The 15,525-nt window shown below is 46.1% G+C and overlaps 1 protein-coding gene across 26 annotated transcripts in view; it reads right to left on the reverse strand.

The window, feature by feature from the left end:
• LOC140395507 (RNA binding protein fox-1 homolog 3-like) overlaps positions 1-15,525 on the reverse strand; it is a 513,254-nt gene that overhangs the window by 367,125 nt on the left and 130,604 nt on the right. The gene's annotated exons all lie outside the window — the stretch shown is intronic.

Below are 15,525 nucleotides of genomic sequence, written 5' to 3' on the forward strand. Positions count from 1 at the left end.
CACTGATTTTATGAGATTCTGCTGGTGATGGTCACAAATTGGATAGTAGGGAATGTTCTAGATTTGTTAGCTTTGCTTTCTTCTTGTTCCAGGCAAAAATCTTCCTCAGGAAGCTGGGTTACCACATTGATTCAAGCCGGCAGCTTTCCTCCATTCAGGCTGCAGCTGTGGTTTTACTGGAGGAAGATGGCCTTCTACCCCGAATAGGGTCAGATTCATCTGACGCATGACCTCCCAAAGCAGAATCTCCACCTCCTCCGCTACAAAGATGAGAGCATGTTTGTATTGGTATCCTGGTGAAAAATTGGTTCACTTTTTCTGCGTTTATCAATACTTGCTCTTTTAAAAATTAGCTGCAGTCTGTTCAGAGTTACTGCTGCTCCCAGCCAAATGCGCTACAGGCCGAACTCTCTGAGCATGTTTTTCATTCAGCATCATCCTTCCCAATGCCGAGACAGAAAACCGCAACAGAACATTCATCATTCCCTCCACATCCCAGCCGACCCTTTGCACATACAGTTACAAATTGATCACCAAACAACTGAGAAGTGGCAGGCAGCTTGGTCAACATCCCTCCTGAGTGGGCAGCACGGTAGCACAGTGGTTAGCACTATGGCTTCACAGCACCAGGGTCCCAGTTCGATTCCCGGCTTTGGTCACTGTCTGTGTGGAGTCTGCACGTTCTCCCCGTGTCTGCGTGGGTTTCCTCCGGGTGCTCCTGTTTCCTTCCACAAATCCTGAAAGACGTGCTATTAGGTAATTTGGACATTCTGAATTCTCCTTCTGTGTACCCGAACAGGCGCCGGAATGTGGCGACTCGGAACTTGTCACAGTAACTTCATTGCAGTGTTAATGTAAGCCTACTTGTGACAATAAAGGTTATAGAAATGGGAAGCAGTGCAACTCACTATAAAATACTGTGGATGCCAGAACTCAGAGAGAACAGAAAATACTAGAAAGCATATCCTGTCCTAAGCCTCAGACTTTCATCCACTGTTTTCCCTCTCTAATGCAATGGAAGGACCACATGGTTTAGTGATTTAACTGTTAGCTCATTTGATGACATATCCCCCTTGCACCTTGGTTGTGGATCTCACACATCAGGGGGCTCAAAGGCCAAGTGAAAAATGCTAGGATTTGAATCCAGGACGTTTTGGCTCCGAGTCCACTTGAAACCAACACTCATGTTTTTTTTAAAATTCATTCATAGGATATGGGTGTTGTTGGCTGGGCCAACTTCCCTATTTGGCCTTGAACTCAGTGTTTAGCCATTTCAGAGGGCATTTAAGAGTCACACATTGCTGTGGATGTGGAATCACATGTAGGCCAGACTAGCTAAAAATGGCAGATTTCCTTCCCTAAAGGACATCAGTGATCCTGATGGCCTTTTTTACGATAATCGACAATGGTTATTGTTGGACTTTTCAATTCGGGTTTTCATTAAATTCAAGTTCCACCATCTGCCAGGGTGGAATTCAAACCCAGGTCCTCAGAGCATTTCCATGGACTAGTAGACCAGTGACAATAACACTGCACCACCGCCTCCCTGGTAATGGTAATGAAAATCATCACCAATCACCAAAAGCAGCTGGATTCTCCGTTTTTGGGACTATGTCCCCATGCCGTTTTGAAAACTGTGATCTTTTACGCCAGCAAAATGGGAGTCAAAAGGCCACAGATTCACCATCTTGCGGGGGGCTAGCAGGCAGCTGTTGTAGAGCTCACAGCTCTAGCTGCCGATACGGCCTCCCTGCACTTCCGGGTCAGAGGCCGTGCATGCGCACGGTGGCGGCCTCGCTGGGCTCCATGGCGGATTCAGCCCGCTGACCTGCACCGCCGAAATAGCGGCCCGCATCGGCCGCTCGCCTGCCCCGAACCGCCTGCACACATAGCCCCCAGAACGAAGCCCTCTCTGCCTTCCGATCGGCCCTCCCCAAAACTGTGGCGGCCCCGGACTGAGTCCGCAGCTGCCATGTGAGGTTCCCGAATGGTCGGACCATGTTAGAACCACGCTGTCGGGGATTGGGCCGGTCGGGGAGGGAGAATAGCGGGGCGAGCCTCAGGCAATGGCCTGAGGTGGTGGATACTTGGAGTGGCGTACTCTATGAGTACGACAATTTTTTTTTGGAGGGCAAAGAATTGCGAAACTGGCAACGGTCTCGGTTTCGCGCGCGAAAACGAATTCTCCGCCCCGTCGCCGAACGCGATTTTGGCGTCGGGGTGCGGATAATCCAGCCCATTAGCACAGAAAGCAAGGAGCTGTAAGTGCTGTGCACTTGTGTGTGAACAAGACTGGCATTCTCCTTCTGTTTAAGAGCCATTGAATATTTCACTGTTCGAGCTGTGCGGCCTCTAAGCTTTTCAAATGCAATGACAGCAACGATTGAAAAAAATCTAACTTTCGACAATATTATCTGTGAATGGCCATTATGACCTTATATTTCCGTGAGTCAGACGTCCAAGTCATTTTAACAGCAACGCTGGAGTCTGAAAGAATTATGATGATAATTTCCGGGAGAGCCAGTAATACGCACAACCTCGCTGAAACAAACTGGTCTGCACTGGTGCACATAGACGTCCAAACCTACACCAGTCTACATAAAATAAATCCTTTGAAGCCTTTCAGTGGACAACATGGGAGTTGGATCAATATATTTACCAACTGACCCTAAAACATGCTCTTACTGCCTCCACTAAACATGCACTTCCACGTCTTGGCCTATACCTCTCAAACAGACAGCTTAATATTCAAGGAAATGTTATTTGACTATGTATTGCACAATGCATATTCAAAGAGCCTCGTATTTTCATTTCTGTGGAGGGGCGATTCTCATGGGGGGCGATTCTCCAATATGGAGCCCAAGTGTTTGCGCCGTCGTGAACGCCGTCACGCATGCGCAGTTGGGCCGCGCCATCCTCCACATGCGCGGGGGATTTCTTTAACGCGCCGGCCCAGACTCAACATGGCGTCAGTGTTCAGGGGCCGGCCGTGCCAGAAAGTAGGCCCGGGGTGGGGAGAGGCCGGTCCGCCGACCGGTGGGCCTCGATCGCGGGCCAGCCCCTATCGGAGGCCCCCACCCGGTGAAGGAGCCCCCCCCACAGGCCGCCCCCCCCGACTGTTCGCGCAGAGTTCCCGCCGGCAGCGACCAGGGGTAAACGGCGCCGGCGGGACTCTGTCAGATCCGCGCGGCCGCTCGGCCCATTCGGGCGGGAGAATCGGCGGCCCCGCCGATTCCAGCGGCCCGTGGCCGGCATCGCACCGGCGCAAATGGTGCCGATTCTCCGCACTTCGGAGAATCTCGTGCCAGCTCTCCGCACCTTGGAGAATCGCGTGCCGGCATTGGGGCGTTGTGGCGCGGTTGCGGCGATTCTCCGGCCCGGTGCGGGGCTCGGAGCATCGCCCCCATGCTGCCAATGAGTTTGGAACGTTAGCATGGCTTTCAAAGAAGAAAATTTAAGAAGTGTAGTGTCACGAAAACTTTGAGCCAGGGCGATCTCCTGGCTCGCAGGGGGCTCGGATATTGTTTGGGGCAGTATTTGATATCTGGGTTCCGGGTCCATGCTGAAAGTTTTACGAATAGGCGGCCGAGAGCAGTACCCATCTCTGAACTCTGGTCAATGCCACTGGCGGGATGGTTTTATCTTCACAAAACATGGCAAGTCACGGTTTATGGTCCGAGATGATGGTGAGGCGCCGGCCATAAATACATTGATGAAATTTCTTTACCCTATAAATAGACGCCAGACTTCCTTTGTTGATCTGGAAATATATTCTCTCAGCATCTGACAGTTTTCTGGATGAGAAACGTCAGGCCTTTCCTCACCATCTTCCATTTTGTGTGAGAGTACCGCACCAATACCTTATGCTGCTGCATCGTATGCGCCAATTAAAATGGACCCGCAAAACCGTGGCTCCAGGTCGGTTTGACCTTATCAAAACACTTCCTCTGAGAATCTTTGCAATTCCAATGCTTGTGATTCTTCAGCAGTTGATGCAGGGATATCAGAATGGTAGACAGATTGGGTACAAAATGGTCATAATAATTGACCATTCGACTTATTCCTTGGTTCTGGGACCCATTTTATTGCCTTTCTCTCATCTTCAGGCGTTGCAATCCCTTCACATAACTCTGAAACCTAATATGTCACTTCATCAGCCTGAAACGTGCTTTAACTGAAAATCGGCTTCTTTAAGCCTCTTGAGGACTTCTTCCAGATTTACGCTATGTTCCTCTGATGTTGCCCCTGTCACTAGGACATCATCCAGATACACAACAACCTTTGGAATTCCCTACAAATGGCTCTTCATTGTGCGCTAAAATATAGCACATCCCATGAAATACGGAACGGCAATCTCGAATATTGGAATAAGCCTTTATGGTGATGAAATTTCTTGACTCATCTTCTAGCTCAAGCTGCTGGTATACATGGCTTAAATCCAATTTGGCGTATTTGCGGCCCCTTGCCAACTTGGTATATAAATCTTCAATCCTGGGCATAGGATATTTATCTACTTTAGCTGCCCTGTTCACCGTCATCTTGTACTCACTGCGATTTGGACTGTGTGGTCCAGCTTCAATACTGGAACTATTGGTGCTGCCCATTCTGAAAACTGTACTGGAGTAATTAACCCCCAAGTCTTCCAGATGCTTCAATTCCACCTCCATATTTTGGTGCAGAGCATAAGCTACTGGTCTGGTACGAAAGAAAATTGGTGTTGCTTCTGGCTCTACATAGATGTTTTCTTTCACACCTTTGATGCATCCTGACTCTCTTTGGAAGAACTTGTGCTATTTCCGTGGAAGCTCCTGGAAAACCCTGTTGGTGATGCTGAATATTTCTAATCAATTCAATTTTATATTCTTCAGCCAATCCCGCCCCATCAGGCTTGGCCTTTGTCTCTTCACTATGATTAAAGGCAGCTGGGCTGACTCTGTTGGCATGAAACTGGTATGGATGCCAACCCCAATATCTTCAGTGTCTCTCCAGTGTAGGTGGATAAGATGGCCAAAGTACTGCTGAGATTCATAGGCTGCAGCCCTCCCTGCAGATAACTAAATGTTTACTCACCCACTACTATGAGAGTATCGACCTCCATTTTAAGAGGACTGCCATTGACGACGCGGGCAATCTCAATCAGGGCATTTTACTTAATCTCACCATGTTAAATTTGTGTACTTCTGATTTTACTTCAGGATCTTCCTCAAGCTTATTCACTGGAGTCTCCGACGTTTTATTTGTGCGAACTTGGAGAAGGCTGGCTCTGCATCTGGCTTGTAGATGGCCTTTCTTATGACATTTGAAACAGATGAATTAATTACACTTGCATCTGCCTTGGGAATGTTCTCCCCCACAACTATAACAAACCTCTAAACATTGTGACTGCTGGTCACTTTTCTTCTTTCCTGGCTCCGCTGCTTTGTCACTTCGGGAAACTCGATTGGCCGCCATTTCCCCCCATAGCTAGTTCAACTTGCACTGCACGCTTTGTAATTCAAAATTGCACCCAGTCGCTTGAGCCAACTCAACCGCTTTGTCCAAGGATATCTTGGTTTCTGCCAGCAACTTCGTCTGAATATTTAAGTTGTTGATCCCACAGACCAATCGGTCATGCAGTATGTTGCTGAGAGAAGTACCAAATTCACAACATTCCGACATTTGTCCAAGTCTGGCTGCAATAGCGGATACCGCTTCTCCAGGACCTCTAATGGATGTACAAAATTTATAACGCTGAATAATAATGGAGGATTGGGGATTGTAATGGCCCCTCACTCGTTGCACCAATTGATCAAATGACTTACGAGTTTGGAGCCTCCAGATATGTTAAGCTTCGCACGAGGTTACGTGTATGTGGGCCGCAAACTGTAAATAATATTACTTCCTGTTTGTCTACTGCCGTGATTTCATTGGCAGCAAAAAAGTAATGAAGCCTTGGCCCCAACTTTCAATCTCCAGATCAAATGGTTCAATTTTCCCAAATAATGGCATAACTATTTGGCTGCTGACCATCTTTTATCTTTTCAGGACACTGAAAGACCACTCGTCCTCCCCTTCCAATTTTTGTCCTCTTTCCTTCAACTAGATTGATTTATTCTCTTCACCAATGTTGTATTGAGAGACAAGTGACGAGGCAGTATTAAATCACAATGGTGATTTATTTAACTAAGAAGAACTTGATACGCAGAACAGTACAACCACTGCACAGCTCTTGTTCCCTCGACTTCCAAGCAAACTCTGACCAAATCCCAATAGCCAGGTGTGTGCCCAAACACCTGATAGGCTAACGTTCAAGCGCACTGTCCCCGAGCCTGTCACGTGGCCTTCGAAAGATCACCCCTTAAAGGGGCTGTGCTACCACATCCACCTTCCCCCGAAATGGTCCCAGTGATCCAGGAATCTAAAATCCTCCCTCCTGCACTAACCCTTGAGCCACACATTCATCTGCCCTATTCGTCTACTTCTGTACTCGCGAGCACGTGACACCGTGAGATCAGACGTAATCCAGAGGTTACAGTCAGACTGCTTTTGGAACCAGAAACATGGCTGTGACTGCACTGCATTGAGGAACCAACTTCCAAGGTGGAAAACCGATTTGAAAGCAGTACCGCGAGGGACTCCTGCATTACCTGCCCGTTTTTCCTGGACTGCCTGGTGTTCATCCTTATTTCCTCCATTCCCTTGAGCTGCGGTGTGACCACCTCTCTAAATGTGTTCTCCACATAACTCTCAGCTTCGCAGATGTGTCACAGTGTCTCCAGCCACTGCGCGAGCTCTGAAACCCAGAACTCAAGTTTCTGCAGTTGGGAGCACTTCCTATACATGTGGTCATATAAGATGCTGGTATGGTCCATGAATTCCCTCAGTTGCCCTTGAGAAGGTGGTGATGAGCTGCATCCTTGAACCATTGTAAGTCCATCTGGTGTAGGTACGCCCGCAGTGCTGTCAGGAAGGTAGTTCTAGAATTCTGACACAGCAACAATGAAGGAACAGCAACATATTTTGAAGTCAAAATGGTGGGTGGCTTGGAGAGGGACATCCAAGGGGCGGTGTTCCTAGGTATCTGCTGCTTTTGTCCTTCTTGATGATAGCACTTCATCTCTGAGTTCGAAGGTACTGGATTCAAGAGCCACTACATCACTTGCACCCAGAAACCTGTGGAGTACTGGATTGCTACAACTGTTGGAGGCACCATCTTTCAGAGAAGACGCTAAACTGAGGCTCCTTTTTCCCTTTCAGACACTGCAGCATTATTTTAGAGAAGAGCCGGGGAGTTCTCCCTGCTGTCTTGGCTGATCTCTCAGTTAGCTTCCTGAAAAACACCACTTAAGCCTCCTCTCACCTTTTACCGAAATCAATCATCGTAACTCTCTGTTCCTTTCATATGCTTGTCTAGCTGCCCCTTAAATGGATTATACTATCTCATTCAACCACTCCATGGTCGTGAGTTCCATATTCTCTCCACTCTCTGGGAAAAGAAGTTTCTTCAGAATTCCCCATTTGATTTCCTGATGACTATCTTATACTGATGGGTCTGGAAATGTTTTTCCCTACAAGAGAAAACAGTCTCTGTATCCTCTCTGTCAAAACCTTTCATAATTTTGAGGTCCTTTATTAGATCATCCAGAGAAAAGTGACCCAGCCTGTCAACCCTTTCCTGATAAATATATCCACACACATCTAATCATCCTCATAAATCTACTCTGCACCCTTTCCAGGGCCTCTCGATCTTTTTTATAATATGGTAAACAGAGCTGTGCAAAGTGTGATCTAACCCGTTTCGATATAGGTTTAGCGTAACCTCCCTACATTTCAATTTTGTTCCGATAGCCATAAGGCCCTCGCTGGCTTTGCTTTTTGCTAGCCTGTGGTTGGCAACTTTTAGTGATTGGTGTACTTTTACTCTGAGATCCTATTGTTCCTCTATCTCACTTCTCGACTTACACCTTCCAAATAATGTGACATCCCTATTCTTCCGACTAAAGTGTGCTACTTCACATTTACCTGTGTTGATCTTCATTTGTCAACTGTTTGGCCATTCTGCAAGATTGTTAATGTCCTCCTGTAATTTGTTGCAGCCTTCCTTGGTGTTGTCTAGCCCCATCCTCACTTCTCACCTCCACCCCACCAAATTGCTGTGATCTGCAGATTTAGGAACTGCATTTCTGATTCCAAAGTCCAAATTATGAATGTAACTGATTATTTGGGCATTATGACATTGGTGTTTTGGGGAGCTTGCTGTGTACAAATTTGTGGCCATGTTTCCTACATTGCAACAGTGACCTCACTTCAAAGTACTTCATCGGTGGTTCTGCACTCACACCCATACTGTGAAAACATGAGACATTTATCCTATCGCAGACATTACAATTTGTTCTGGCTCATTTACAAGATGGGGGCATCGCTGACTAGGCCAGCATTCATTTCCCATCCCCAATTGTCCTAGAGAAGGTGGTGGTGAGCTGCCTTCTTGAACCACAGCAGTGCATGAGGTGTAAGTGCACCCAATGTGCTGTTAGGAAGGGGTTCCAGGATTTTGACCCAACAACAGTGAAGGAACAATGATATATTTCCAAGTCAGGATGATGAGTGACTTGGAGGGAGCTTGCAGATGGTGGTGTACCTGTATATCTGTTGCTCTTATCCTCCTATTAGATGTCACGGATTTGGAAGGTGCTGTCGAAGGAGTCTTGGTGAATTGCTTCAGTGCATCTTGTAGTTGGTACACACTGTACTGCCACTGTGCGTCAGTGGTGGAGGGAGTGAATGTTGAAGCTTATTGCTGAGCAAGTGCTGCTTGATAGCACCACTGACGACTGTAAGTGGCAGGACTGCAGAGGTTAGATCTGATCCGCTAGTTGTGGGATTGCTTAGCTCTGTCTATCGTATGGTGAGCTCTGTCTATCTGCTTCTTGTGCTTGGTGTGCAAGTAGTCCCATGTTGTCGCTTGAACAGGTTGAAACCTAATATTTAGGTATGCCTGGTGCTGCCCCTAGCATGCCCTCTTGCGTTCTTCTGATGGTAATGGTAGAGTGGGGGATATGCTGGGATATGCGGTTACAAATTGTGGTTGATACAGTTTTGCTGCTGCTGATGACCCTCAACACCTCGTGGGTGCCAAGCTTTGAGTTGTTTGATCTGTTCAAAATCCATCCCATTTAGCATAGTGCTGATGCCACATAACACAACGAAGGGTATCCTCAACGTAAAGATGGGGCTTTGTCTCCACAAGGACTGTGCAATGGTCACTTCTATTAATACTGTCATAGACAGATCCATCTGTGACAGTCAAGTTGGTGAGGACAATGCCAAGGAGGTTTGTCCCTCGTGTTGATTTCCTCACTATGTGTTGCAATCCCAGTCTAGCAACTATGTCCTCTCGGGCCCGGCCAGCTCAGTCAGATGTGCTGCAACTGAGCCACTCTCAGTGGACATTGAAATCCCCGACCTAGAGTACATTCTGCGCCTTTGCCACGCTCAGTGCTTCTTCCATGTGATGTTCAACATGGAGGAGTACTGATTCATCAGCTAAAGTGGGGGTGGTGATTCTGGAGTCCATGTTGAGGACCCCTCGTAAAACTCCAACATATGCTGTCCTAGCCAGCGATGCCATTATCCCATGAACAATTTTTTTATTTTTAAAGCCCATTTTCGCTGTCACTGTGTTTGTCTAAAAACTGTTACATTACTATTTTCTTCCTGTCTGATGAGAGGTCATCGATCTGAATCTTGAGCTGTTCCTCTCTCCCCAAATTCTCCATGACATGCTGTGTATTATTTTATGTATTTATTGAATATTATATTAGACATTTTCTGGTTGAAAACAGGACTCTGTCCCCATGTGGCTACCTGCATGCACAGAGCCTTGGTGCTTATTCAGCAGCCACAAACAGGAATAAGAGTCCACTACTGCCGCTTAGAAATTGCTCTCTGCAGCTACTGATTCCAGGGTAGGGTAGGGTGACACAACAGCAGTTCAACACCTGCTTCCTTCTCAATACAAAATTTTGAAAGAAGTTTGAAGACTTTAGGCCTGGAGGACATCTTGAGATTTAGAAATGCAGATCCAAATTCAGAACAGCTGGGGGGTGCGGGATGCCCTGATTAAATCAGGGAATTGCAAGACCTATCTTCACCACGGTAGCACAGTGGTGAGCACTGTTGCTTCACAGCGTCAGGGTCCCGGGTTCGATTCCCACTTGGGTCACTGTCTGTGCGGGGTCTGCACGTTCTCCCCCGTGTCTGCGTGGGTTTCTTCCGGGTGCTCTGGTTTCTTCGCACAAATCCCGAAAGACGTGCTTGTAGGTGAATTGGGCATTCTGAATTCTCCCTCTGTGTACCCAAACAGGCACCGGAGTGTGGCGACCAGGGGATTTTCACAGTAACTTTATTGCAGTGTTAATGTAAGCCTACTTGTGACAATAATAAAGATTATTATTATTGTTACCAGATGATCTGTTCCAGTCCAGAAAGTCAGAGTGACCAATCTTTGCCAGGTGAAGTGTAAGTGCAGAATTGAGATGTACAATTGAGTGTTCCTAATTTGCATCCATGTGAAACCTTTTACCTTCTAGCCAAAGTCCACAAAAGCAAAATAAAGATCTTAAAACAAATGTGAATGGGATGTGGATGCACACACAGGGCCTCACTGCACTTTTAGTGATTCGCTCAGATTTTCATTATTCTGGTGCCAACTGTACAGCTTTAACAATGTTGGTGTTGGCTCACATCTGTCAATGTAAGAGTAATCACCAGGATTCGGGAATACCAGCCCCTTTTAACGAGCGTATGTTTACCGAGCGTAGAGGACATTGGTAAGTAGCACCCTCCTCATTCTCCATGGGGAAAAATTAGAATCCACAGCTCCCTCCCCATGAGTGTGAACCAGTAGTATAAATGCACAATGCTTCATGCTGGCGCGTATCTAATGATCGTATAGCACCAGTGAATATAGGTGAAATCTGCCTTTCATTACTGAGTCCATAAATGCTAATTTCATAATATCCATTTATTTTAGTTACCAGGTATACTTGACTTGGCATACTGCTTTCCCCTTGTTTTGCCACAAGGTGGTTTCCCAGCTGGTGTGCGTGGGTAAGACCTGCTCCAGGCAGCTCTCTATGTTCCATCTACCTAGCATTGTTACAGCCAAAGGATGAAAAGGATAATCTGTCATGCATAGAATGTGGCTCTCCACCCCATGTTGTTCAGTCCTCCATCCTTGGCCAAGGTAAGGTTTTCGATGACTGCTCGAAATGTGATATTAAATACTCTGCTCTGTGCAGAGACTTACATCCGCCTTTTTGTGTAGGTACTGTGGAAGGACTAGAGAGAATCATAGTTAAAGTGCTAACTATCTGCTGGGTATATGAAAATCAATGTGTATGCCACTTCAATAATATGGTGTGAAAAAAAAAAAGGAATAAATGATAACAGTGGAAAAGGAAATATAGCGGGCGGAATTCTCCATCCAGCCACACCTGTCTTCTGGTGCGGCACGCCCCCTCCGATAGCTGGATTCTCCATCCCGGCAGTGGACCAATGGGGATTCCCATTGTGGGCACCCCCACGCCATCGGGAAATCCACGGGCGTGAGAGCGCTGCCGGTGAAATGGAGGATCCAGCCGATGGAGAATCCAGCCCGAAGGTTTATAAGACTGCCCCTGACTCCGTTGCTAAACGTTTATCCATAACATTATCAACTCCAAACACAGTTACTCCACACGCTCCTTGCTGGTCTGCCAAACTTCCAGCCTTGTCCTCACTGACCCTCATTGGTTCCCTATCCTATAATATCACTATCCCCAGCTACATCCGTCCATGGCCTCTTTCCACCTCTTCAACCTCTCTCAAGCCTTGGACTGATGGAATCAATGTAAATAAAAATTGGACGGTTTCCATCACAAATATCTCATCTGCCCCACTGGCTTACCGACCAAGCAGTGAAAGTGAAAGTTTACCCCTTATCTCCAATGTGCATCTGTCACACTTCAAAACATCTCACTTTGTGAAGATGCAACAGAAATACGTCTTTGGATTGTTACGATCCCATTTGATGTTATAACTAGACGGGAAGAACCCAGAGTGGAACACTGACTCAAAAGATCGTACCTTTTATTTTTTGTTTAATATAAAATAAGAACAGAGTCACAGGACCGCTAATTATTTTTAACAATAAGGAAAATAACATTTATTGAACAAGAAAAAATTGGATTATGAAACAATACGCCTTCACTCCCCCCTTAGCTTCACCATTACACACAGATTTTAGGGTTACATAGATTACAAAGTACATCTTAATCTACAATGGTCTCATTAACACAAAGTTCTTTTTAAGTATACAAGATGACTGTGGGAAAATACACACTCCACTCTGAACCCCAAGTGAATGTCTCCTTAGAATCCCTCCAGATTATTGTCACATGACAGTTCCAAACTCAACTCCCAAGAGATGCTTTAAAACCTTCTCTCATAATAATACTTTCCCTCAGCGGTTTGCATTCCAAAACCTAGTCCAGGTTTTCCAAATGACAATTTTGAACAAAGATTCTGCTTCACTCTTAACACCAAATCCAGTCCAGGATTTTACACCGCCCCGTTTTAGGATTCCTTTGCCCTGACTGCTTTCACACAAACTCTTGAGGTCCAGCCACCGATTTCCATAATTATTTCAACTCACGCTCCACAGGCTGTAGTAAAATACCACAAACATGAGAATCACATCAGATATCTTTCTGGCATTTCAGCCTTCTTCTCAGTTCTATTTTTTTTACTGAACATTTCTCTGTTCCAGTACCTTTAATCTTCGACGTCTTGGAAGCTCCTCGTCATTTCTCAAAAATCCTTAATTAGTTGCTCTTCAGATCTTTGCACTTGCTTTCTTAACCATTGCTCCATGGGATGACTTTTCTTCCAGCAAAGCTGAGAGAGATGTTCCCTCTATAGCCTTCTAAACTAACTGCTTCTGGCAGAGCTGCCTTCTCTCTCACTACCTACCTCCAACTGCTCACAAATTAGCTGAACTAATATTTAAAGGTTCCTCTACATAACAAGGATTCAGTTGCCAAGCAACACCCACATGCTTATGCCTTTTATTCAATCTTCACACTGTAACCCCCTCAAAGCACAATAGAAACAAAGTTGGAATTTAACCAACCCCCACACATACAAACACATTTGTCCTGCATGAATCTAACTGTAGGTTTTACTCTTCCAGGCACAGAAACATTAAATTATACCCACTTAAAACTGTACTCAGTTTCTCATGTTTACCAATGCACATTTATAGCCCTTAAAACTACCTGTGTTTTCCTAACAGGATTAAGTGTCTGTAATTTTCCAATTTGCAAAGTTTCATCGTCAAAATACTATTAAACTCGATCTTTATTAAAAAGCCCATCACCTAAAGTAAAGTTCAGCGATGCCACTGGAGATGTGCTCATCTATGTTATATGCAGAGTCCTGTGGTAACCTCTAATATGGAAATAACCATTCTACTGATTAGCTACTTCCACTTGCTGCAATGTTAGATTGAACGGCCTCTCTGCCTGATTTTACTTATCTATTTCCAATACATAAACACGCAAAAATGTTAGATGCATTTTTTGGGTCTGTTAGCCATGGTGCAAATCCCATTATGGCGGAAATTGCGCAGGCGAAATCTCAGTTTGAAAGTTTCCCCATGCCCTGCCAGTGACATGATCAGATTCACACCCAGAAAGAGTGTGAACCTGATTTTCAGAAATTTAAGTATAATTAAACGGCTTTACACCCTACAGTCCGGCCCGTGAAATGAAAACCAGTCATTGTAACCAAGCCCGGGGGTGCAGAAGCGCCTGAGACCCCGGGAATGAGGCCCAAGGCTGGGCATTGCCCTGTTGCACCTGGGAGCAGTGCCAGGAAGCAGAGGCGGGCAAGGAAGTAAGCATTGTCAGAGAGCACTGCCAGGGGACAGCAGGGGAGGGTTATGTGTGGTGGTTGGGGGGGGTGGGGGGGGGGGGGTATGGAGAAGGGTGCATGCCGACGAATCGGTGTGGTGGGGAGGGGGGTGGGGTGGAGATTGCCCTATGATTGTGATTGGGTGGATGAGAGATTATTTTCCTCGCAGGTCGGGGCACCCTTTAAAGATAGTGCCCCGGTAGTGTAACCGGGCCTGCTGGCTCTATCAAGCTCCACCCCACAAACTGCACACAACATCGCCCCCCCCCCCCCCCCCCCCCCCCCCCCCCCGATTTTCTTTGCGAAAGTGTCATAAGATCCGGTCTGAAATCTTAGCTGCGTTTCTGGAGGTTTTCAGTCAGAACCTGATACTTTGCTGTTTTATTGGAAAATTCCGCTCATAATCTAGTCTCTTGGTCATACGGCATTAATTTATTCCAAAGATGCAACAAGAAGTTATTCGTGGAGCTGTGATAGGATGATACCCGGAGCCCCGGCGGAAATAACATTACATGACACCCTCACGTGGCTTTCGGCGTCACCCACATTGCCGGATAACTTTACCTTTTTGGGGCCCACTGCAAACTGCTTTTGGTGTTGGCATCAGTTTTCTGTTGGTGCTGCAAACAAAATAAGAAAGCTGGGGCCGCAGAGTTGAAATGGTGTGAAGCCGAGAGTGAAACTGTGAGAATTGAGCCTGTCTCAGCAGTCAGTATGCAAACTGTTATTCCTGAATGATTTATCGATAGCTGCTGGAGGATTACAGGGATTTTGTTGCCTCAACTGCCTCCCTGATGAACAAATCAAAGAGTTTGAGTCCAGTGATGCAGAAAGTAAACAGTAGCCACTTGCTTTTTCTAACCAAATCCCTCAGGCTGAGACCCTGCGAAGCCGAGTTAGATCTTGCCTTTTCACAGTTAAATACAGAGAGCTCGGTTTGAGAAGAGAAAAAAAAAGTATTGGCCAGCGAGGCCCAAATGAAAAATCAGTTCTGCAAGCTAGGCTGCTCCAAGCAAATGCAAAAATCTGTCATAACAATTTCTTTATTGCCATTTGACAGCTGAAGGGGTAACAGCACCTCCAGGCTGTTCAGGTGGCCTCTCATTAAAAGCATGGCAAGACAATAAAGCATTAAGAGATTTGATCATTGTAAATCACCACATTAATCTGTCAAAGCAAGGCTGCATTTGAGTGAGGAGAGAAAATGGAAGTGGTGCATACATAGTAAGACTGATGGCATAACTTTTCACAATACAGTTATTTCCAGATCTGGATGCATTCCTCCCACTGTCAACTTTCTCCTGCCATTTCGTTTTGTACATTGTTGCCGTTCCTGTTCTTCTGCAGTCATTTTCAATTGAGTGAAGGAGGACTGCTTGGGACGAGCCTTGTTACGAGCTGCATTTGGTTGTCCTCTTTTTAATGAGGATCATTTTCCTTCACCTTCTTTGCAATTCCCTGACTTAATCCCAGGACATGCAACAGCAGCCAGCACTGTTTGATCCAACTGTCAGAAAGTATGCATGAGGGTGGGGAAGGATAAATGTTTCCTCATCCTCCGTTCCACTAAGGAGAGGTTCCAGATCCTTG

This window comes from Scyliorhinus torazame, chromosome 18 (genome assembly GCF_047496885.1).
Source record: "Scyliorhinus torazame isolate Kashiwa2021f chromosome 18, sScyTor2.1, whole genome shotgun sequence".
Classification (NCBI taxonomy): domain Eukaryota; kingdom Metazoa; phylum Chordata; class Chondrichthyes; order Carcharhiniformes; family Scyliorhinidae; genus Scyliorhinus; species Scyliorhinus torazame.